Raw genomic sequence first — 24,149 nt, 5'->3', positions numbered from 1 at the left:
CAAAGTTGTAGACAGTAATTTTGTCCTTTTAGAAAAAAATATAAGCCGTGAACAAAAAAATGAAAAACACCTCAAAAATCTAAACATATAAAAATGCAGCTCTGTCTGTCTGTCTGATCCATATAGGCTTGAAAACTACTTACTGAACCGATCGGCGTGAAATTTTGCATTTAGGGGTTTCAGGGGCCGGGAAAGGTGACTAAGATAGTTTGAGACTCCTCCCTCTTCTGGAAGGGAGGGGTCCCATACGAATAAACACAAATTTTTGCACATCTCTAAAACTAACCAAGCAAATGGAACCAAATTTGGCAGGTGGATGTTTTAGGGGTAACAAATATATCCATAATGGTTTGACACCCCTCCCTCTTCTATGAGGGAGGGGTCCCATACAAAAGAAACCCAAATTTCGCACAGCTCGAGAACCAATCAACCAAATAGATCAAAATTTGGCATGTAAATGTTTTTAGAGGTAACAAATATGTCCATAATGGTTCGACACCCCGCCCTGTTATGTGAGGGAGGGGTTCCAACCAAATGAAACACAAATTTCTGCACATCTCGAGAACTAACCAAATCAATGAAACCAAATTCGGCAGGTGAATATTTTTAAGGGTAACAAACATGTCCATTAGACTGGGACACGGTTATATGGGGAAAAAGCGATGGTGTTATTTTTTCGCTCCCATGCACTTTTCGTGTTCCTTATGGATCCTATAACAACTGTGTGATTTTTCAGATCGATCGGTGAAACGCCCATTTTGCGCCCGATTTTTAAAGTTTCCATACGATTTTATATGGGAAAATTCACTTTTACAAAACTTATTCTCTATAAATTCCCAGTTGGGTCCTAAAAATATATAAATGCGTTACCTTTTATGGTTCCTTAAACCAGAATGACGCTCAGGGACCAGAAATTGTCTCCAAATGCTATTTTGAAATCCAGGATTCCGGTTTCTGAAAAATAGCCTAAAGTGACCAAAAAAAGCAAAGCAAAGCCTTGGTGCTACATTCCGATTCGGAACTCGACCTTCTGTTTCTTATACACAGACTTCGCAGCCAACTGTTTAGTGTACAGGACAATTGCGGGGCTTCCGCTACGATTCTACTGACACTAACAGTACCTCCCGAGCCGAGACTCGAACCCACGACAACTGGCTTGTTCGACCAGCATCGTACCCCGAGACCAACTGGGAGGATTCGTGATCAAATACCACCCAATAACCCAATAACCAGAATGATGCAAGGAGCTAAAAATTGATCTCAGACACAGCCGAATACTACTACATATGGATATTTTCGTAATCGAAATAATGTATAGAAGCCAAGCATTGACTAAGTACACCATTTTGAATTCGAAGATGACCACTTTCAGTTTCTGGAAAACAACGAATATAACTGAATACCACCCAATGTCAGTATTTCCAAAATAGAGGTGATATTTTAAAGACAAAAGTCGAGGATGTTGTCATTCCGATAAAACCAATCATTTCAAACGATATAAACAAATCGCAAGAAATCAATGAATTTAAAAGTGGTTGAAATTATTAAATTAAATACAAAAATAGGCGGGATGAAGTTTGCCGGGTCAGCTAGTAATAATATAAATATAAACATCTCAAAACCCCGTTTAATAAAATCTATTTTTTCTCGGCAACTACACAATATCAGCTAAAAATTGATATTTGAAAATTGTGTCAAGTTTTTTTACATTATTTATTTATTTATTATTTTTTTTTTTTGAATGTCCGTTTTGGCTGCAGAAATATTATCATTCAGGGGGGACCCCATTCTAGAAGGTCGAAAAATAATGAATTTTCGTAGTTTTTTCGGGTCTATAAAATATAGTAGTGTTCGGGTATTACGGCTATTCATCGAGATATATTTGAGCAGTTTTTGAAAATTCCAAAAATTGCCATAATTGTGGCCATTTGAGTTAAAATAATTTTTTTCCATTGAAAATTAGTATTTAAAAATCCTTAAACGACATAAATGAGTTTATAAATATGGAAAGCCTCAAACAACTTGAATGAGTTTATAAATATGGAAAGCAATCTGGAGGCCATACACATTCTACGTGAACAGTTTATGAAGGCGAATGTCCAAGATTCATATAAATTTTGTAGGATACATATATATGAATGATTATCCACGGAGTGAAGGTGATCGAAAATCATCAAAAACTAGTCCACTAGGAATATGGCTTATGCAATAGTCCAAATTTGCATTGTAAGTTACGTCTAAGGTTGTTGTTAAGAAGAAAATATGTAATACACTGTGGAGATTACAGAGACTCATCATTGCCTTCGAGGAAAAACTTGCAAAAATAATTATGAAAATCGTTGTTATAATGTTTGTTTATCTTAAGAACTTAACTGGGAACGAAATCAAAAAAAAAAAACTTTACGTATTGCAGCTTGTTGTTTTGAATCTGCTTCAACCGATTGTTTGTAGGCAACAAAAATCTCCAAAAATACACTTTATTTTAAATTAAGGGATTATATACCTTTTTGGTCAAGAAAAATGATAGAAGTTTGAATTTAATTTTAAGTGCAAAGCACCGTTTTTATTGCATCAAAGTGGTATTTTTTTGAAAGTACAGTTTATCAACAACAAAAAAATAAGTTTGATTTTGAGATATACCAATTATTACTGGAGTAATGGCTGTTTCCCCGAAATGCTTCTTTTTGCAGAGGTTTGCGGTGATCCTGATAGATATTCAGCTGTTCAACTGAAATAAAAAACTCATATTATTTCATTAGTTTAGAAGTGTGCCGTGTCCTTGAACAATGGCGTTTATGAGTATTTTGTTTTCAGTGCAAACGGGAACGTTTTTTTCAAAAAATGCACTTTTGAGCGCTGAAAATTGCATTTATAATTTTCTTGCAGCAAAATGTGACTGTATGCTTCAAAAAGCGCTCGATCAAGGACCGGCGAATTTATTAACGAAATTAAAAAAAAAAAGATGAAGGAAATCGGTTCAGTAGTTTCCCCGCAATCAGGATCACGACAAAGTCATTTTTTGAGAAACACCATTCCGAGATAACGCGTGTAAAGTTTCAAGTTTAGCTTATGCGGGAATAGTAGAATGTAGACTTATATAAACACAATTAGGGGAGATTACGACAAATCTCGAGCGCCTACGAGCGTTTTTTTTTACAATTTAAAAATAAATAGGTAGAGCGATCAAAGTCACCCCAGTTTACGGTACTATATTTGCATGCACGACATGCAAAGTACATCTTCAAACATACCTCAATCAATAGTCAAAATACCTAAACACTTCACCTTACTCTGAACATCCGAAAAACAAATCAAAAAAATTCTTTATTTTTCAACTTTCCAGAGTAGGGTCCCCTTCTAATAGGCACAGTATGGCTGATTCATATCGGCCCAGAGAGAATGATGTAAGTGGAAAAAAGGCGGAGCCACTTACAATATGAGTATGGGATAAACATCGCAAAGTGAGATGATACTATTTTTATGATATTGGAACAAGGATTTATACTCGTTAAAAATGCGCTGCAGCGTGATGTTCGTCACCACCCCATAATACTGTGCATAGTACTTGAACTGTCAATCAAGACATTTGGGGAAAACATCACCTATCGATTAGGAATAGGGTTTGCAATATTCCTGGGAATTGATTTCCCGGGAAACGAGAAAGAAAACTCCCATTTCCCGGGAATTTCCGGGAACCGTGAACAAAATAAAATCTTAGCAAAAAGGGATTTAAAATAGAGTTTATTCATAAAAGGCAACAATTTAACCAATTCGCATGAAAAATGAATTGAAAAAAAAAACATATTCAAGTTCAGAACATGGCGACCGACTTTTTTTTGCAAATATTTGCAGAAGAAGCGGTTTCAGGATTTTCATGTCGTCAAACAATCACTTTAGATCCGCTGATGCTTTTACGGTTAACCAAGACAATGTAATTTCTTCTGTAAAACTTTGCTTAAGTCCATCAAATCACCTCTGGTGTTTGAATTGTGGAATACTTCTAAATCATTGATTTCAGATCCTGCTACATTTTATAAAAAACTGAGGTGTCCAATCCTTTTACTTTGTTGAAGAGAAAACTTAGTGTTAGGCAGGCAGGCAGCTGAGCTATATATTCGCTATATTTGGTACGGCATTTTGTAGTAAAACTATATTTCTTCGGGATACTATACTCTTTGGGATTGCTATACTATACACTGTTACAAATATTTAATATAAACTCAAATAACTCAACATGTTTTAGTGATATTAGTACAAACCAGTAAATGTTTCGAAAGCTCTGTTTATCTTCTTTCCAAAACTGCCTAAATATTGGAAATCGGTTGAGAAATGACTGAGTAAAAAAAAATGTATGCCCTGAGGTCCAAAAAACCGTATTTTGACCATAACTTCAGATTTTGGGGGTGTTTGGAAAATTTCTAGTATGAGCGAATGTTACACTCAAAAAGACCTACAACCTCCACTAGATCACTTCAGAAGTTCTTGTGTTTTTTCACCATTTGTAGCACCGCGAAATAATTGTGGTATAGAAGCCAAAAAATCTGGTTTTCTTAAAAAATATATAACTCAGTCAAATATTCACCGATTTTCACAAAACCACTTTTGTTTGATTCGTCATTGAATATAATTTCAAAAGTTTAGTGTATTTGTAGTATCTTTCTCACAAAAACAGGTGGTAAATTTCAAATTAAATTGAAAAATTGCGTGAAAAAAACTAAAAAATTATATTTGAACTCAAATAACTCAACATGGTTTAGTGATATTAGTACAACCCAGTAGATTTTTTGAAAGCTCTGTTTATCTTCTTTCCAAAACTGCCTCAATATTGAAAATCGGTTGAGAAATGACTGAGTTAAAAAAAAAATTTATGCACTGAGGGCCAAAAAACCGTATTTTGACCATAACTTCAGATTTTGGGGGTGTTTGGAAAATTTCTAGTATGAGCGAATGTTACACTCAACAAGACCTACAACCTACACTAGGTCACTTCAGAAGTTCTTGCATTTTTTTTTCATTTGTAGCACAGTGTTATTACAGTGTAGTGCGTCCTGCGGGGCTACGATCCTACTGACACTTACATTCTGATTCTCTTATGCCGGGCTTCGTCCGAACAACTACTGGCTTGTTAGATCCACATCGCACCTTGAGATCGACTGGGAAGAATTATTACATCTCCTGGGGTTGAAAACTCAATTTAAAAAATATGCTTCGTTCAATTTGGTCGCATCCTGACCATTGAAAATTATTATACCAACAGTTTAAACTTCACTAAGACCAAGATATAGGCTTTCGAAGTCTGTTCAGTGGTAGTAGCATAGTATGCATTTGAAGAATGCACATTGTTGTTACACAACATGCCACCCTATTATAATACATTTTTGAAGGGGGGGGGGGGGGGGGGGTTTGACATAAAATGAAAATAAAATTTGTCGGCCTTAAAATTTGCAAAAAAAAACAAAAATTAGTAGAGTATTTGACCAGTTTTCGTCATTCCAAGCAGTTGTTAGTCTGCTACGAAAGCTGATGCGTATGGAGTTGGAGGATTGTTTGTCCGTCGTACATGGAATCCAACCAGTCAGAAGCAAGAGGATACCGGATTTACGATCGACGACGAATGGCTGTTGTTGGTCTTCATGATGAGTCTGCCCAGGAAGTACGAGCCAATGATAATGGATATGGACGCACCCGATACTAAGTGGACAGCAGATGGAGTGAAATCAAAAACCCATCAAAACCTACACGTGCGACACTATGCTTCGAAACGTCAGCAGCGGTAACAAAAATCCACGAGATGAAAGGACAAAAAGGGACCTAGAAATAGGAAATCGGCCTTAATGGTGCTGAAACGGCCATACCGTACACCAGAAGAGTGAACCTAGATTCTGGAGCAGCGGATGACATGGGCAGACAGGAATTAGCCATCAGCAACTGGTCCATTCGGATGTGTGCGGACCGATGGAGTAAGCGTCGGTGGCAACAAGTATTTTGTCACCTTCATCGACGAAGCCGGCAGGATAGTGCTCGCCAACTTCCGAGGACCAAGGCATAGGCTTTCAGTGTAATCCAGTAGTTCAAGGTGTACTTGGAGAGACAAACAGGGTAGACATTGAAGTGCCTTCGAGCTGGTAACGATAAGGAGTTTGTCGGTAAGCAGTTTACAGATTACCTCAAACAGTACCCTACAACCCAGAGCAGTACTATTACTATTTAAGAGCGTGCCAACTGAACCAAGAAGTTTTGGACAGAAGCGTCTTTAACAGCGGTGTATCCCATAAATTTCCGACGAAAGGTGTCGCCGTTGCTTCCTACGAGAAATTCACGGGCAAGAAGTTCGATCTATTGGACCTACGTTTATTTGGGTCAAAAGTGACGGCCCATGCACCCTAGGTGAAGCGCAAGAAGTGGGACGCTAAATCGACGCTGTGTGTCTTGGTCAATCATTCGGATCCCCAAGAAGGATCTATACCAGTGACATATGAATCAATGCTAGTATCCGACGAGCAACTAAATAAGGACGAAGCTAAACAGACGGAGGAAAACAAGAACGTTCCGAATGACGGCAGGGAGTTAATCTGCAGCGGGAAGGAGAATTTCGTTGGACTTGACGTTGGTGGTGCGCCAGTCTACGTCTTTATCCAAAGCGGTGGTGCAATATTCTGGAGTTCCCGGAAACAAGTCACAGTTGTCTTATCGACAACGGAGGCCGAGTCATCATCAGTAGCTCAGGAAGCAATCTGGTGGAAAGAAATTGGCTATCGGCAAGGACTAAGCACATTGATATCAGGCATCATTTTGTGCGTGAATGATATTAGGAGTTGAAGAAAGTTCCGCTCAAAGGGGGATTCTGGCGTAGTAAACGTTTACTTTCTTATATTGAACAAAGGTCATTCTCTATGGTAAAACCAAACCAACCGGACGTGTTACTTTTATCAATTATTACCAAAAAAATGAACATTGGAGAAAGGTCCGTTTCGGGTTTCCGACGAAGCTTTTTCATGATACCGGAACACTAGCGGTGTACGGCCTTCACGTCGATTTTTCGAATGCATTTCTTGATTCTACCAATCAACTGTTTGCAGTTTGATACCCTCCAACTAGATCGTTACGAATTTTATTTTGTGTGTTTGGCGTAATGTGATGATGCTTTATCTGGCCGAAACACATACCATGCCAATGGTGGTTTTGAAGAAATAGAATCAAAATTTTCTTCAAACATTCGTTCTGGTACACATCATTTTTGTTAACCAAAGCTGGTCTTGAACCATGATTCAGACAAGAAAAACCAAGTCATTTTCGGTCCATTACTTTGGCCGGTTTCTACTGCTTCCCTGGCGAATTAGAATTTCGAAATGGCATAAAGGCAAAAATGAGTAAAATAAAATGACAGAAGTGATAAAAATGACAAAAACGACAAAATTACAAGGTGTTCAATATTAGATAAAATATCAAGTGACGATAATGACCACCATGAAATAGTCAAAGTGAGTCGTATTATAAAATTGGACAAAAATCACCCGCGTCGGAGATCAGCTACACTTGAAGTGTAACTAGAACTACACGCTCTTTGTTTGCCCACTGTTTTATTCACAATGACCGGAAACAGTTGCACCAGAAACTGAGAAAATCTTCACTGCTCGACTTGCCATTTCTTCCAGAGCAAAGCTCAACGCCAGTGTGTGCATGTATCTGTGCTTCTACTAGCCTTGTACTGCTCAAGGCGTCACGGTGGCAAAGGACCTGTTGTAGCCTCAACACCGAAGAGAAAAGACCGAGTCAGCAGCTTCTTCGGGAATCGTTTGAAATAGCAACCCGATTATGGTGCATCACATCGCATCGCATCGCACCGGATGGAATTGCTCTTGGAGGAACTTGACTCGGATTCAACGGCCTGTTTACACTGCGTGGTTGGAGAATCTTGTCTTCTGGAAAGTCGTGGCATCCGCAAAAATGGATAGCATGTTGACATTTTCTCAAACGGGAAGCTTTTGCTGTTTTGTGATTTGCTCCCTTCCCGTCCGCCCGCGCGCAGCTGTGGGTGGTTGGAAAATTAGATGTGAACATTCGCTTCAAAGAATACGCACATTGTCATGCTACCGAAGTGAAAACGCTTGCTGTACGGCTGTATGTGTGCTCGCTCGAGCTTGGGCGAATGCCAGTGTGTGGGCGGAATACTAAAGGTCGATCCTTTTTGTTCCGTGTCCTAGAGTGGGGCCCACTCTGCTATGCTGGTTTCGACCGCCAACATGGGTGGCGAAGTGTGAGAATAATTTCCACCAGCAGCCGAAAGGTTATTCCGATGTTTGTTGACTTTCGTTTATTCCGCCGGATTATGTGGGTTGTGGCATCCGGTGGTTTACACTTTGCAGGTTCCAGCTTCTGGGTGGACAGTAAATAACGGAAGTATTTAAAGATTTCCGGATATTCCAGCGGCTATGGGAACCTATTTCGAAGATTATTGAAATCTTGACGAATGTCCCTTGTTACAAAAGTGTATGTATTATAAATTGTTTGCAGTGGCCGATCCGATTGGTCAACCGTGAAGAGTACAGGTCAAACCATCAATGGTTCTTCCCGACTGCTGCTGAGTGGGTGTATCAGCAGACGTCCCAATTACCTTTAATTAACCTATCAACCTTTCAGGTAAATGCTACAGGTATTTCCACTGCTGCAAAGCGGTCTAATGCCACCACGATGCGTCGGTGTCACATCGGAGGCGCAGTGTGAATGTTTGCGAAAAGTGGGACACCGTAATAATGCAATGTTACGGTGCGTTGGACGATTTCCAGCGTAAGCTCTTATCAGTCATGCGAGACTGTTCGCTGTGGACGCCCCCCTGTGAAGAGGCACGACAATATTTTTTTTTCAATACTAAAGTGAAGAGGCGCGACAATTTTTTTTTTCAATACTAAAGTGTTGAAGAAATGCAATTGAATTGAGATTGAGTAGAAGTTGAAAATTAATCATCAAGGCATCAAAATGAACACACCAAATAAGTTTTTAAACTGCCGGTAACCATTTAAAAAAATTAAGCTTTATAGAAGCACTAGTAGTAGTACTAATAAACCAAAAAAATCGAGGCTAATAAATGGTAATGTACTGGCAGGTTATATCAAAAGTTGCTTAAATTGCGGTGACCAGTTTTTTGTTGAATTCCTCAAAACTGCCGAAAATGGCTTTTTTGGATATTTTTGAGTTGCCCCCTCGATTAAAAATCCTGCGTACGACTATGCGCATAGCATACTTCCGACATGCTACACACTAGGGGATACTATCTAGAGTCAAAAAGAGACCATTGTGGACATAAGATTCAAATTTGCTAAAGAAGCATGACAATGCGGAACTGTTGCTAAACTTATATATTCCATTAGAGAAGAGATTTTATTTCGGTTTTCCAAGTAGAAAGTAAACAATGACAGCAGGAATCAGGAGTAGGTATATCAATCATGACGCGTACAAGTTTCATCGCTATCTGCAAAGTCTATATAGGCTCGTAGTTTCCGGTTGCCGCCCCCCACACCCAAACCACCCTTTGAGTTGGCGTGGGAAGCAAAAGTTTGTCATTAACACGATTTTAATTAATGCTTGTGTCGTCGGTGGAACTGTCGCAAAACCACACTGCCAGCTTACAAATGGTACGCAACCAGCCACCGCACCAGTCCAGCGTTTAATTTGCATCCATCAGTGTATTGGTGTGCGATTGTGTGAAAAGATTACCTACTTCCCGCGTGCGCGTGTGTGTTTCGAGTGTCTGTGTGCCTAGGGCCGGAGTCGGGGTGAAATCATTGACGCCCCATGGTGTTGTACGGGGTAATTGGCTTCATTTGAATGAGTATCGAAAATATTCGCTTGGTCGTTAAATATTTATGAGAAATGCCGAATGAGTCCGGAGGGCCGCGTTTCAGTGAAAATACAGCTCGCAAATTGAGCACAATTACACATATGGTGGAAACGAGAGAAAATTATTTATTTACGGGAATCAGATTCCGACGCATTTACAGTTAGTTGCTATACTCAATCGCTTGCTGGAATCTGGCTAATAAAATACCGATTGTGTGGTAGGGTTTTTATTTGGTTGTTTAAAACGTGGAAAATCATGTTGGGATATTAATTTCACTGCAATTGCAACCGTTGGAGTAAATGTTATAATCAAAAAGCGGTAATGTGTTCGTTTTTCTCTGTTGAAAATAAACCTAACACAGTCATGAGAAAATGGTAGACAACCTTCAATTCCATTTTTGGCCTAATGGCATTAAAATACTAATGAAACTTTGCACAAATCGTGGTTTCAGAGAACTGAGTATTTTCCGCACGTGAAGAAATCTTTGATCGTTCTTTTGGTATCCCGCTCGACGACGCCACACACAAAATAATCCAAAGGATTGATATCGACTGCTAGGAGGCCGAATTCCTTTCTCACGAAACTCTGGATCATTTTCATCAAGCCATTTCTGTGTTTTCTTGGTGTTATGATTAGATGCTTCGTTTTGTTGGAAGATAAAACGACGGCCAACCTTTTTCATCCACAGAATCCTGCAAAATCTTCAAGTATACATCAGCTGTTACCTTTAGTCCTTGATCAATGAAATACAGGGGCATTACATCACCCTCGTTGGAGATTGCGCCTAGAAACATCACATAGGTTAGAAACTTCGTTGACGTGACGATAGGAATCTGACTACGATCTGGTGCTAGCGATTTGTCATTTTTTCGATTCACCTCTTGATCTTGATAGAAATTGTTCTCATCAGAGAAAACAACTTGACAACTTTTCTCTAACTCTTGTCATTACCGAACGGTCATGGTCTCAGAAGCATAAAGCTCAAACAAGAAAATGTTTTTGTTGGAGAAACTTTTTTTTCTTAAAAGTGACCAATTTGTTCAGAATGAAACTTTGGTTTGTTATTCTGGCAACATAATTGTCTATCTACAAAACTTATTTTGAAAAAAAAAAAATCTGAGTTTCTAGAGCGAACTGTTTTCATCGTACAGACTGGTTTGTTTTATTCAACATTTTTAATCCTATTTTCAAAACTATTCTTGGTCAAGTTAAAACCAAAAAAAATCACAGACGTCGTTGAATCCTCTTAGGCAAAAACGAAGCGGTTTGCTAGAGCCATAACATTGTCCAGTATCGTAACTGGCGCTACTTTCTTACCAATCAGACGAGAGCCGTGGTGGCTTGTTCTATATCACGAAGTTGTCGCCATGTTGCTCGGTTTCGGGCTGTGTTTCGCCAGTTCCCCAGGCGTCTTATCACCCGCAAGTCTCCCTCGATCTGGTCGAGCCATCGTGCACACTGTGCTCCTTTATTTCTGTGCCGGCAGGGTTGCCGAAGAGAAGTGATTTCGCAGGGTTGTCATCCGGCATCCTTACGACGTGTCCGACCCACCGCAACCTATTGACTCTCGCCAGATGTGCAACGGGGTTCTCTCCAACTAACGCGTGCAGCTCGTGGTTCATGCGCCGTCGTCCGCCTGTACTCCACCGTAGATAGTCCGCAGCACTTTTCGTTCGAAAACTCCAAGGGCGTTAAGATCTTCCGCGAGAGCCCGGATGAACACATACGATTCGCATAGATTCTCTAGGATTCCTCACATTGGATTCGTGAGCGTCCTAGAAAAGGATTCCTGAAAAAAGAATCCTCAGGAATGCCCTGTTTATGGCTCTAGGATTCATGAATAAGAATCCTGAGTAGGAATCCTCCGGATCGTGTTTGAAGGTATCCTGGGGATTCTTACTCAGGATGCTCTGCGTGTTAGTAAGGTAAGCGTTGTTGTCTCGATTCCGTAGAGGACTACCGGTCTTATCAGGGTTTTGCACAACGTCAACTTCATGCATCGTCGCACTCGATTCGATCGAAGTGTCTCCTGAAGTGAAAAGTAGGCACGATTTCTAGCCTGGATGCGTCTCTGGATCTCTTTGCTGGTGTTATTGTCAGCGGTCACCAGTGACCCCAAATACACGAACTCGTCAACCACCTCAAGCCCATCGCCGTCTACAGAGACTTGAGTTGGGAGACTGATGTTGGTCTCCTAGGAGCCTCTCGCTCGCATGTTTTTCGTTTTTGACACATTCATTCGCAATCTAATTTCTCCGGCTTCAGCTTTCAGTCGGGCGTAAGTTTCCTCCGCCGTCGCAAAGTTACGTGCTATGATAACAAAGTCACCCGCGAAGCCCAAAACCTGAATAGACCTTATGAAAATCGTGTCAATGCCTCTGTCCTAACCCTCTGCGCGATTCAAATAGGTTCGAGAGTATCCTCGAAACACGCACGTAACACATCACTTGCGCCATGGTGACCTTGATAGCTGTTCTCGATCGACTGTACAATAGTCTGCCGTAAAATCGATGGAGATGTGATGTGTGGCCACGTTGTACTCACGACATTTCTGTAAGATTTGTCGGATCGAGAAGTCCGTGGTGGCACTGGCCCACGAACCTCCTAGTTAAAGGTGATAGACGACGGAACAGGATCTGTGAGCGTATTTTGTAGGCGGCATTGATAAGCGAGATACCGCGGTAGTTGCGGCACTCCTGCTTGTCGGCCTTCTTGTAGATGGAACAGACAACTCTCTCCATCCACTCGTCTGGCAGTTTTTCTTCCTCCCAAATCCTGGAAATGACCCATTGCAACGCTCTTCCATGTTTAAAGAGCTCGCTCGGTAGTCCGTCTTTGCCTTTTTTTTTAGCTTCCCGATCTCACAAAGAAATTCATGAACATCGGGGGCTTATACACGATCATCTGCTGCTGGTGCTCCTAGGTCAGTTCCTGTTCTGCTTCTGTTTACTGTATCGCCATTCAGGTGTTCATCGAAGTACTCCTTTTACCTGTCGGCCACATCGCTGGCATCCGTGGGAAGGTTCCCGTCCGTGTCGTTGAACATGTCGGTTTGCGGCACATAGACTCTGCAAGACTGGTTTACCTTCTCATAGAACTTCCGCGTATCACTGGCACGGTACAGCTGCTCTAGCTCCTCATGTTCACGATCGTCTTGCTGGCACTTCTTTCGTCTGAGAATCGTGGTCATGTCGTTCTCTGCCCGTTTATAATTGGCCTTGTTCTCTCTCATTGACCTGTCCAGGTCCGGTTCTTCTCATTCACCGCTGCGAAGGTCTGAGCAGTCTATATTATTCGTTAGGACGTCGAATACAGACAACGTAGATGCAAAGAGCAAAATGTAAAAAAACATTTTTGAACTCGCTTAACGCGAATACCTTGAGAGATATGGTACGGGTTGTTGGAGCAACGTATTTTAGAACACTGCGTACTAAAGCACAGTACAGTGCCTTAAGCGCGTACACGTCAGTGAATTGTAAGGCATTGCGGTAAATGAATCCAAGGATTGAGACAGCTATGGCGCTGATGACAGAGATGTGTTGGTTGAAGCGGAGCTTGAATTTATCGAATTATAACAGCGACTGATAGTGATAACTTTGCATTTGTTAATGTTCACAGGTATGCCGTTTTCTTTGCACCAACGTGAAAGTATATCGATGTCATTTTGTTAACAAATACAATCCAACATGGACTCAATTATTCGGAAATTTTTCAGGTCATTGGCAAAAAGCAGCTTTCCAGAGGAAATTTCTTGGCGCAAGTCGTCGGTGAAAAGGGCGAAAATCAGCGGTACCAATACACTTGCTTGTGGAACTCCAAACGGGCAGTCGAACTTTCTAGAGCGTTCAGACCTCAGCTGGACAAATGTGCTTCTACCGATCAAGTACGTCATAAATTAGTCGGGTATCCAATCGGGGAAATACCTATTGGGCTAAACTAACTTGCAAGCAATATGCCATGCGCGAACTATTTAGGTTTTCATCTATATTTCGAGACATTTAGCCAAATTTGGAGATACCGAAAATAAACTGGCAAAGCATAAAAATCCTATCAGAATTAACCTTGATTAGCAATGCGGACGAATATGTCTTAGTCTCTCGCACAAATATTATTGATATAAAAGATAAGCGAAACGATCAACCAACAGATTTCAGCTAATTTTTTGCAGTAATTATCCGTCTTGTGAAAGCTAGCATGGTTGGTGATTTATGGCATCTCATTCGTTAAGAGAAATAATACTATACACGCGGGTAGGTGACTCCACGCGATTTAAATCTCTAGATAAACTGTAAGCCGAATTAGAAGAATTGGACATTGTACAAAAAAAAAATTATATCTATTATGAAGAATTCTTTTTTTTAATAGGGGAGGGGGTGATTTTTTGGGATGAAATAATTATTTACTAAAATTTATTCAGAATTCATATTGAGTGCTCTGCCAAAAGCAATGCTTCAGCAGTTAAGTGAATATAATTGTAGGAAAATTGTAAACCTACTTGTCAAGGAAAAAAAAAGAATTTAAAATTAGACCTTTACCTAACCTTACTTCTATCTTACTGACGATAAAGTAAGCTAATCGTTGTAATTGAGGATTGCAACGATTTTTGTTGGAACTTTTTGATAATTTGGTTTGACACATATTCTAATGTTTCCACATTAGCCTGTTTAGTTCATTCGTGCTAAACCAGCAAGGACGCTTCAATATCATTCGCAGAAGTTTATTCTGAATCCTTTGAAGCATCTTCTTTCTGGTTGTACAACAACTTGTCCAGATGGGGACTGCATGTAACATTGCTGGTCTAAATATTTGTTTGTATATCTACAGTCTATTTTTGAGACAAAGTCTAGAATTTCTGTTATTGAGAGGATATTAACATTTTATATATTTATTGCACTTTGTTTGGATATTCTCAATGTGCTCCTTGAAAGTAAGATTTTCATCATAAATTAGCCCTAAGTATTTAACTTGATCAGACCAATTTAAGATTGCACCGTTCATCTTAACAATATGATTATTAGTGGGTTTGAGAAAAGAAACTCTTTGTTTCCAAGGTAAAATTTTTAACTGTGTTTTTGATGCATTAGGAGAAATCTATCATTTCTGCAAATATGAAGAAAATATATCTAGACTTTTTTGCAGTCTACTGCACGAAGGATTTTTCCTTTTACTGTAATGCTTTTATCGTCACAAAACGGAGATTTCTCACATCCTGGTGGTAAATCAGGAAGATCAGAAGTAAAAATGTTATATAAGATTGGGCCCAAGATACTTCCTTGAGGTACACCTGCTCTAACAGGTAATATGCGAAAATTGAATTTTCATTAATATGAGTCATCATTCTATTAGGAATAATTTTTTCAAAAAGTTTGCTTATAGAAGAGAGTAAACTAATTGGACGATAGCCTTATGCTTCAGCTGGATTTTTTAGGTTTTAAATTTGGAGTGACTTTGACATTTTTACATTTTGAGGGAAAATATACTAATTCAAACCATCTATCAAAAATTCTCACCATGAAATTTAAAAAGCTTTCGGAAAGTCGCGTGAATTCCGCAATCCGCGTAAAAAACGTGGAAATTCCGGAATTCGCGTAAAAAACGTGGAAATTCCGGAATTCGCGTAAAAAAACCGCGTAAATTTCGGAATCCGCGTAAATTCTGCAATCCGAGTGAAGAGAAACCGAAATCCGCGTAAATTCCGGAATCCGCGTAAAAAAACCGCGTAAATCCCAGAATCCGCGTGAAAAAAGCCGCCTAAAAACCGCGTAAATTCTGCAATCCGAGTGAAGAGAAACAGAAATCCGCGTAACAAAAAACCCGCGTAAAAAAACCGTGTGAAAAACGACTTTCGTGTACTTCATTTTCAATAGAACCCATTACGTTCAAATTGAAATTATGGGCACTCTCGAACTGCTGAGCAAGTTTTTGAGCTTTTTGTTCATTCGAAAGAAATATGTGGTCACCATCTTTGAGGACTGGAATGAGCTTTGAAGGTTTCTTAAGAACCTTCGAAACCTTCAGAAAGGTTTGGAATATGGTTTTAGTTGTTCAACTTCTCTCATGAAATTCTCATTCCCCAAGAGAGTGAATCTATGTTTAATTTCCTTTTGTAATTCTTGAAAAATAATTTTCAAAGCAGGATCACGAGATCAAACGTATAAGAAGTTAAAGCTCATTGCCAATAATTGGTGTAATAAATTTCACTCTAGCCTTAGGAACTGATAAGTTTCGGGCACTGCAAAAATCATTTAATGCTCCGTCAATGTCATCAGCACTATTTTGTGAAACAATATCACAATTCGTTTTCTAAATTTGAAATATTACCTACAGACACACTAGCTACAGGAAATGCTGGTGATACCTAAACAGTATTGAAAGTTTTTCTAGTACCCACATTAATATTCTTGACAAAAGGTTGTTTTGAATATTTACGTTGTCTAGAGGAAATAATTTTTGACCTAACAGGACACTCAAAGAAATTTGACTTGTGCTTACCCCCACAATTCACACATTCGAAACTACCAGTGATCTCTTTCACAGGACAGAGGTCCTTTGTGCGAGAAGAGTCACCACAAATCATGCATTTTGTTGTCATATGGCAGTTATGAGTTTCATGACCATAGGCTTGACAATTCCGGCATTGCGTGAGATTATGGATTATGGAAGTAATTTTCCTGGTGCATTCCAGTATTATTAATTTTCGCATTTGACTTTCGTGTCATCAAAATTACTTGGTTCCCCAACCAAAGTAATCCAAGTAATTCTGTCAAACAATCTTTAATTTCATCTACAGTCTGATCATTGGAAAGGCCTTTTAAAGCCTATTATGGAGAATTCATATTTTTACTTTATACCATGCTTGGTTTCGCTCTTTTGCTCTTGGAATGCTCATTAAGCTGGATTTTGTTCAGGATGCAGAATTAGAACAAGTCATATATGAAGCACTTGTAGAGATACTCTACAATTTGTCCAAGCATGATTTTGTTGAAATTGCCATAGGTATAGCGTAAAAGTCAGGCCAAGCTTGTAAAACCGGAAGAGCTGCTCTTTTGGTACCTACGAAAATAAAACAACTCGTGGCTTTGGAACTATAGCAATTTCAACATTACAATGTTCAGACAAATTGTAAAGATAGAGTGTTTGTTTGTTCCCAGTATACAATAATTATAGCGTGCAATATCATTATTCTAAACTAGCAATTACGCGGTACCCGGTTACTTTATTGTTGCAATCTCGAACAATAAACTTGTGAGAATTTTGTAAAAACATGGGTGATGGCATGGTTCCTATTTAGAAGACACATCGGCTCCATGCGACTCATGCCCTCGGTATCAAAACCACATAGATTTAGTTGCATTCAAAAAGCCATTTTACAGTTTTTTTTCTGAGGAGAAAATAGACACAAAAAATGTTTTATATTTATTTTAAGGTAATATTAAACAAAAACAAAATGGCAAACTTATTATCAGTCTACGGCGTGCATACAATAAACAGATTTCTTTCGCATATTATGCACTGCTTTCAAGAACTGTCCATTAAAATTGAAAAGGTTGTTTTTAAGACACAACCGTAAGGTTAACGTTTAATTACGACAGTCTGTCTCATGTCAATGTATAATTGATAATATTCTTATGAATATAATTGATGTATTCTTATGTTGACCCTGTTGAAACATTAAAAGAAATTGTGTTACACATTGTGTCATTACATTGTGCAGCAGTTAAACTTTTTCTGCCACTCACGTATTACTATATTCTGTTGTCTATCTGCTAGCTAGTGTGGACAACTTAGTAGCTAATAAAGGTCTACAAAAGGTAAAAACGTACCGAGGTAACAACAGAACGAGAGCCATCCCATGCGTAGTTCAAATGACAATGAAGAAAAATTAGTTTTTAGCACCCAAAATTTTTTCGTCACTCGCCACTTTTACGTATCTTCAAAAGTCTTAATTAGACCCCAAAAGATTCAATGAAAATTGAAAGTTTTTAATAATTTAGGTTTTAAGTTTTAAATTTTCAAATCCGTTTTTCTCGAAGCTATGAAATATGAGTTGTGCAAGTTTCGAACTGCCGATTTTGTGCTAGTTTGTTCGTGATTCATTTTGTTGCCAATCTGTATGCTGTATTTTACTACTTCAATCGAAAATATGTGGACGTCCTGGAATGGACGGTTGGTTCTAATTTTGCACAAAACTGGGGACTTGTTTGTACGTCGACGTTGCTTCCCACACAGAAGGAAGATCCGAACTCGAGCGCTGAGGAAGGTGCTGCTCTGTTAGTCTGTCTGCTATTGAAGGCAGTGATGTATAATGGCACAGAAGTATCCCTAGATGTTTGAATGAGAAAAAAGTATTTCTAAGTCTAAGTCGCACCTTCTGTCCTTGTTCATTTTTCGATTCCTTTTAATATTACATACATTGCGCCCATACTGAAACAATTTAAAGGCTATCAAATATTTACATCAGCTGAAAAAGTTATTTTCTTCATTAAAAACAGTAAGGACAACATTTTTTACTACTTGTAGAATCATTTCGGGAAATTGGTATTTGCTTAAACAATCATAAGAAGTTCGACAAACTTTCGTAACTATTTAAAAAGAGTTTTTCTGAGTAATTATACCATATAAAAATGTCATTTTAACCTTCGATCAATCGTAAATACCAAGTGAATATACTGTAATCGGTTTATTTGCCCGTATTGGTTGTTAAATATCATATAAAGTGAATTTAATTACAGTATGATTGCTATTGTTACTACCTCCATTATAGGACCGCTTACCCTATTATTATTTTCTTTCAATTATATTTTGTTGTACCTACCGCTTAGTTTTATCTAATCAATCCTTCAAATCGGGTCAAAATAGATTGTTGAATTTTAACGAATCTTAAGTAGCGAAATGCAACGTATATCATCAACCTTTTTTTTCTTTTTCGTTTCGTTGATACATAAATATGCAGTTCGAAACCCACATCGCACCTAAACCAAAGTTGCCCCATTCCAAAGCTGACACTATTGAACGTGTAATGTCAAGCGGAAGTTCAAGTGCGTGTCATCGACCTCCGGTCGACCCTGGCAACAGATGGATTCGTAATGACGGAAACGGAATTGACAATGTTTTTCCGGCCAAATATACGTGGCAGTGCATCTTCCATTAGTCTCTGTAGGCATGGTAGAGATGTGTAGTAGAAGTAAAAGAATTAGGAAAGCACGACAGTGAAAACGATATCGAACGAATCCGTCTCCAGCAGCGGTGTCACCGTTGAGCGCCGCTGACAGTGACGTGTCAAGTTTGCTTCACTTTCTCGGTGTTTTATTTTTTGGTTTCATCCATTAAGATGAACTTCTGGAGCGCGCTGTCAATGTGTATTGCATCCCCCTAGCCGATTCAAGCACTGAGTTGTCTGCGTCAAACACATGAATAATTTCCTCCGTATGTCAAATAGATCTCAGACCCCAAAGGTTACCAGAAATTCAAATTGTGACAGCTCTACTTTGACTATTTCGACTGTATTATTTTTAGATCATTTCATCTACCCTTGAGCTTTGTCAGCATTTGAATCGTTTCATATTATCAAAACTGGTTTAAACAGATTTAAAATTTATGGCTAATAACTACTGCAGTAAAATATATTAGAGAAAACAAAGACTTACGTTTTTATAAAAGGTTATAGGCCCTATGACAGAATTCGACTAGACTCGACGCGACCATTAATTTCAAATAAGACGAGTTGCGGTTCGTAAAGATCCGAGCAATAATCCAAAAAACGTTTATTCTATTATGCTACTGAATCTTTCAAGAATCAAAACAGTATCTTTTTAGAAATCTGAGCTTTATGCAGAACCTTGTAGTAGCAGTGAAACGATACTGTTTCCTGAGGTAGGAAAATTGAGACTGCGATTGTTGAATACCCGAATATTTTTCCAAGTTTAGAGATTTCAGAGCAAGTTTTTATGGTTCTTACTTACAGTGCAAGCAAAAATAGACTAAGAGGAATTTATTCCTCTGATAATTTAGTTAGTATGTATAAGTTTTTTCTTGAGTGTTCATAATTCATAAACTGAACATTGGCTACAATAAAAATAAGAACAAATATCCTACAAAATGTCACAATTCGAACTGGTCAAAAAACACTTGCTCACTTGAGGACAGGTTTCGAGCTCGCGCGGGTTTTACTCAATGGATTTTTATTTCATCACAAATAAGGTTCGCTTCTTCCAGATAGCCTGGAAAACGTGATGTATATCCTATCAATAATAAAAGAATTTTGTTTAACGGTGTTTCTTTTATCAATGATAAGATCCGATAGATGTCCCCTCTCATTGCTCAATCCCAGGCAATGAAGAAGCTGATTTATTAGCGAAAAGGGGTGCCATAGAAGGAGATATATTTGATAGACCGATCATCTATACCGAGTATTTTCACCTGCCTCGACAACTGGCCCTGGCAAACTGGCAGGAAAAATGGGATAAAGACGATCTTGGGCGATGGATGCACTCGATTTCGCCCAAAGTGTCTACAAAAGCTTGGTTCAAAGGGTTAGATTTAACTCGAGATTTCATTCGAGTTATTTCGCGCCTAATGTCCAATCACTATGTTGCAAACGCACACCTTTATCGAATAAACTTAGTCGATAGTAATCTGTGCGAATGTGGAGGGTACGAAGATATAGATCATATAGTCTTCGTATGCCCTAAGTACCACAGAGCAAGGACCAAGCTTATTGATTCTCTCCGAAAACAGAAAGTGACATTTACAATGCAAGTACGGGATGCGCTTGCTAGCCGCAACCCAGCGCTTGTAATACCTATTTATGACTTTTTAAGAGATATCAAGCATCGAATTTGATTATCTCCTTGCTTCTTCTTCTTATTTTTCCAACACTACCTCCATCAAAAAGTTTCACACTAATTCTGTTCCTCTTTTTTTCTTTTATTGATCTTTTTAGAGACACATGAATCATCGCTTCTTTCTGAACGACATGATCCACCAAACATAGATATAAGTTTTGATTTCTAAAGATATAAGGAACCATCACACCTTAACGAATAGTATTAAGAATTGATATTTACTCATACAGAGAAGAACTTTATTTATTATTGTTATTGTTAGCCGGAGGTTTAAATGATATGTATTTTTAAATTGTATTTATAAAAAAGAAAAGATGAGAGGGTTTTTATGCCTGTTCGAGGAGGAGCAGTCGGGATACAGGCTCTACTCAAGCTGGCTTTTCCCTACTCCAAAAGATATTCGGCCCCGTTATGCTTTGCGGTTGGGCCTAAATAAATATTAGTTTAAAAAAAAAAAAAAAGATCCGATAGATCAAACAAAATAATCCTAGAAAGTGGAAAATCTCTCACAAAGGCTCCGGCGAGATTCGAACTCACGATCTCCTGTTTACTAGACAGGCGCTTTAACCAACTAAGCCACGGCGCCGTTGAAAGCGAGGAGTGAGAGGAGGAATTTCCTCCTCCCAGGATGAACTTCTACCATTAATAGTTTCCAATAAAAATTATTACAATTGTGATATAAAAACATAATTGTTTGATAATCGTGCCTGCTTTCAAAATGCTTTGTATGATACTCTTCTTTGAATAAATACTGTCAAAATTAACGTCCACACTCCGCTTATCATTGTGTTAAATTGGCCAACTGTTCGCTGGGTGTTGTTACCATAACAATATATGCAAAAAGAGACCCCAAAATGCCTTTCCCATCTGTAGGCTACCGTGTCGAGTACGAGCAGCAAAAGTATACCTAACAGATCAACAGGCTATAGAGGTTTATTGCGTTAAATTATTTCATTGTCCTCGCTTCGCTAGCACAGCACCACCACCACGGCCCGCCTTCTCCTGTTCTTCTTTACGTCTTCTTCCTGGTAATTTCATTTCCCCTCGGTTTATTATCGGCTGAAAACTTCTCGCACTTTTCGCACTAGGAAACGGCGCACGATTTTTCTCCCGGTATCGGTATTGATTTTATGAAGCACGGTAACCTCTGAAGCCACCCACTTTGAGTGAACTTTTCGTCGCCCGTTCACCCGATTTTGGTTGGATTTTCCTCCGTTGCTGTCGCCGCCTAGCTTCGGAAAGGATAGTCTGATCTAGAACGCCCTTTTCCCACTCCACCTGTCCACCACCATCTCTCATCATCCCAATCGCACAGTGTTAGCCTTCGCTTACTGGCAGGCAGGCAGGCGTGGGGCAAAAACTTTCCGTCTTTGTTTCAACTCGGGTTTCGCTCTAGCTTTGTGATTCCTGGTTACGAGGTATAGGGCAGGGTAAAATTAGATCAATGACAAGTGGCAAGCTGATAGGTGGTTCTAAATATGTTGGCAAAGCGAAAGCCAACCAAGAGCTTCTACGCCCGTTGATGAGGATTCATTTCCAGCCTTTTGTGTGTTGCCTGCATCAAAGAAAACCAAAAGATGCAAACAGGTTTTTTTTTATTTTTATATTTTTTTTTCTGTGGTAGCTTTCCTGCTTTGCGACGTTGCAATTAGTCATTTTAAAACGGATTCGGTAGCCTCAATGACGTTGATTGCTTTTGGGGATTTATTTCCGTTTTTTATACAGGTAAACATGCTGTTTTTGATAGCAGTTATTTTTCAATAACGTCAACTGTAAGCGAAGCACAGTTTTCAACCAAACTCTGAGTAGTTATGACGTTATTCATTAATAAATGTTGCTTTTGCGGTCATCAAAAAAAAAAAAGGGCAAAACAGAAAACACAAACGGATCTCTAGTAGTTGGAAAATTCCAGAAACCAAACTGTCCCTCCGGGTACTTGTCCTTCAAACGGTGAAATTATGTTCCTTTTTAACCAAAATCACAAGCACCCGGCATTCGGCTTCTCGTTCTGGTCTCTCAGACACCATCTGTCAGCGAGCCGAGCAAAGCATATTATACGAGAGCCAACATGTGGACGAGATCGTTTGCTTACGGCGGAACGACCTGCGCGCCAAAGCCAAAGAAAGGACCCTAAACGAAAAGTTCATTCACATCAGAACCAGCCCGGCATGGTAGCGACAGGCGGGTAGGCAGGCAGACAGGCAGGCATACAAGGCAGACGAACTAAATCCAAAGACCTCTTCTGCCTTCGTACACCGGTGCATTCAGTCTGCCCGGACTCACCAGGTTTCCTTATTTTCCCCTTCGAACTGCCGGTTTGGCTGGTCTGGGAGGCACTCATTTTATCATGCAGCTCTCCGCACGAACGAATGCAGTCGATATGCGATGCGTTGTGAACAACAAATAATATGCTGCATTTATGTTGCACGCTGCCGCCGAATCGTCCTCTCGATTACTCGGGATTTTCCCCCGGCTCCCTGTTTCGGAATATGATGAAAGAAGAGGAGTACAGCCCTCTCGGTTGGTGGTCGCGTTTCTATTTGTTCAGAATCCAGCCGAGATTTAACATGCTCCGCATTGGGTTGAACGCTGTATTGTTCTGCGGTGGACCGAATTCCGTATCTGATGGATTCAGTTTAAACATTTTATGCTTCCCCGAACGCTGATAGCAACTTTTCTTTCGTTTGAGCTAACACGATTGAAATGTTGATGATAGTCCCATGAGTCATGTGTTGTCCAACGCTAATCTCGTCCGCAAAAAAAAAAAAAACGAAACGCCTTTCGTATATCTACAGATAAGGCGGACAATCGCCGATTGAGAGTGAAAGCACAGTAGCACTGTACGAGTAAAATGCTGATTTCAGGCCAATTATCAATTCAACAGTTGGCTATTAGTCATGCCTCTAACTCAAACAAACACTCATCGCAGATATTCTTTCTGCCAGGCAAATCTTGACTTGTTGATTGATTTAGTGAGCAGAAAATAATCTTATTCAAGACTCAATTCTGATTTTCTTCTCTAGGATACAAGATATTTCAAGTGGTACGATTAGTTCCAAATGCAATGGCACATAACAGAATAGTTTAAATTTGCAAAATATATCGGATAAAACGGACTAACCTTATTCTAGCGTTTTCGTTGATAACCTGTTAAAAAAGGAAAAAAACCGTTAGTAAAACACCGGAGATTCAACATTGATACTAGTTGATACTAGTAACATTGATACTAGTTGTTTCCAAATTTCCAAAACCCCGAATACTCATTCAATTGGTGCAAAACGAATCAAGATTCAGTTTACATAGCTCACCACATTTCTAGTGGAATTTGATTCATCTACGAAATCTTATCAAAATCTCTATACAATACTTACGCCACAATGCTTTAATAATCAGTATTAAATTGTAATCATAGTACCGAATTGGGCAAAACTTCACTCAAATATTAACAGCTAATCATGAAAGTAATG

At 39.2% G+C, this 24,149-nt stretch overlaps 1 protein-coding gene and 1 non-coding gene across 2 annotated transcripts in view; both read right to left on the bottom strand.

Moving 5' to 3' along the window:
- Positions 1-23,822, bottom strand: part of LOC129731001 (N-glycosylase/DNA lyase) — a 224,363-nt gene extending 200,541 nt beyond the window's left edge. The window contains exon 1 of the mRNA XM_055690699.1: positions 23,804-23,822. The gene's annotated coding sequence lies outside the window, so the exon portion shown is untranslated. The remainder of the gene's footprint in view (positions 1-23,803) is intronic.
- Positions 21,195-21,268, bottom strand: Trnat-agu (transfer RNA threonine (anticodon AGU)). The gene has a single exon. It is a non-coding gene; the product is annotated as a tRNA-Thr (tRNA).
- Positions 23,823-24,149: the final 327 nt, after the last annotated feature.

The sequence above is a fragment of the Wyeomyia smithii genome, chromosome 3 (genome assembly GCF_029784165.1).
Source record: "Wyeomyia smithii strain HCP4-BCI-WySm-NY-G18 chromosome 3, ASM2978416v1, whole genome shotgun sequence".
NCBI classification, from domain to species: Eukaryota; Metazoa; Arthropoda; class Insecta; order Diptera; family Culicidae; genus Wyeomyia; species Wyeomyia smithii.
The sequence above is the reverse complement of the archived record's forward strand: the minus strand, read 5'-3'. Positions and strand labels throughout refer to the sequence as shown.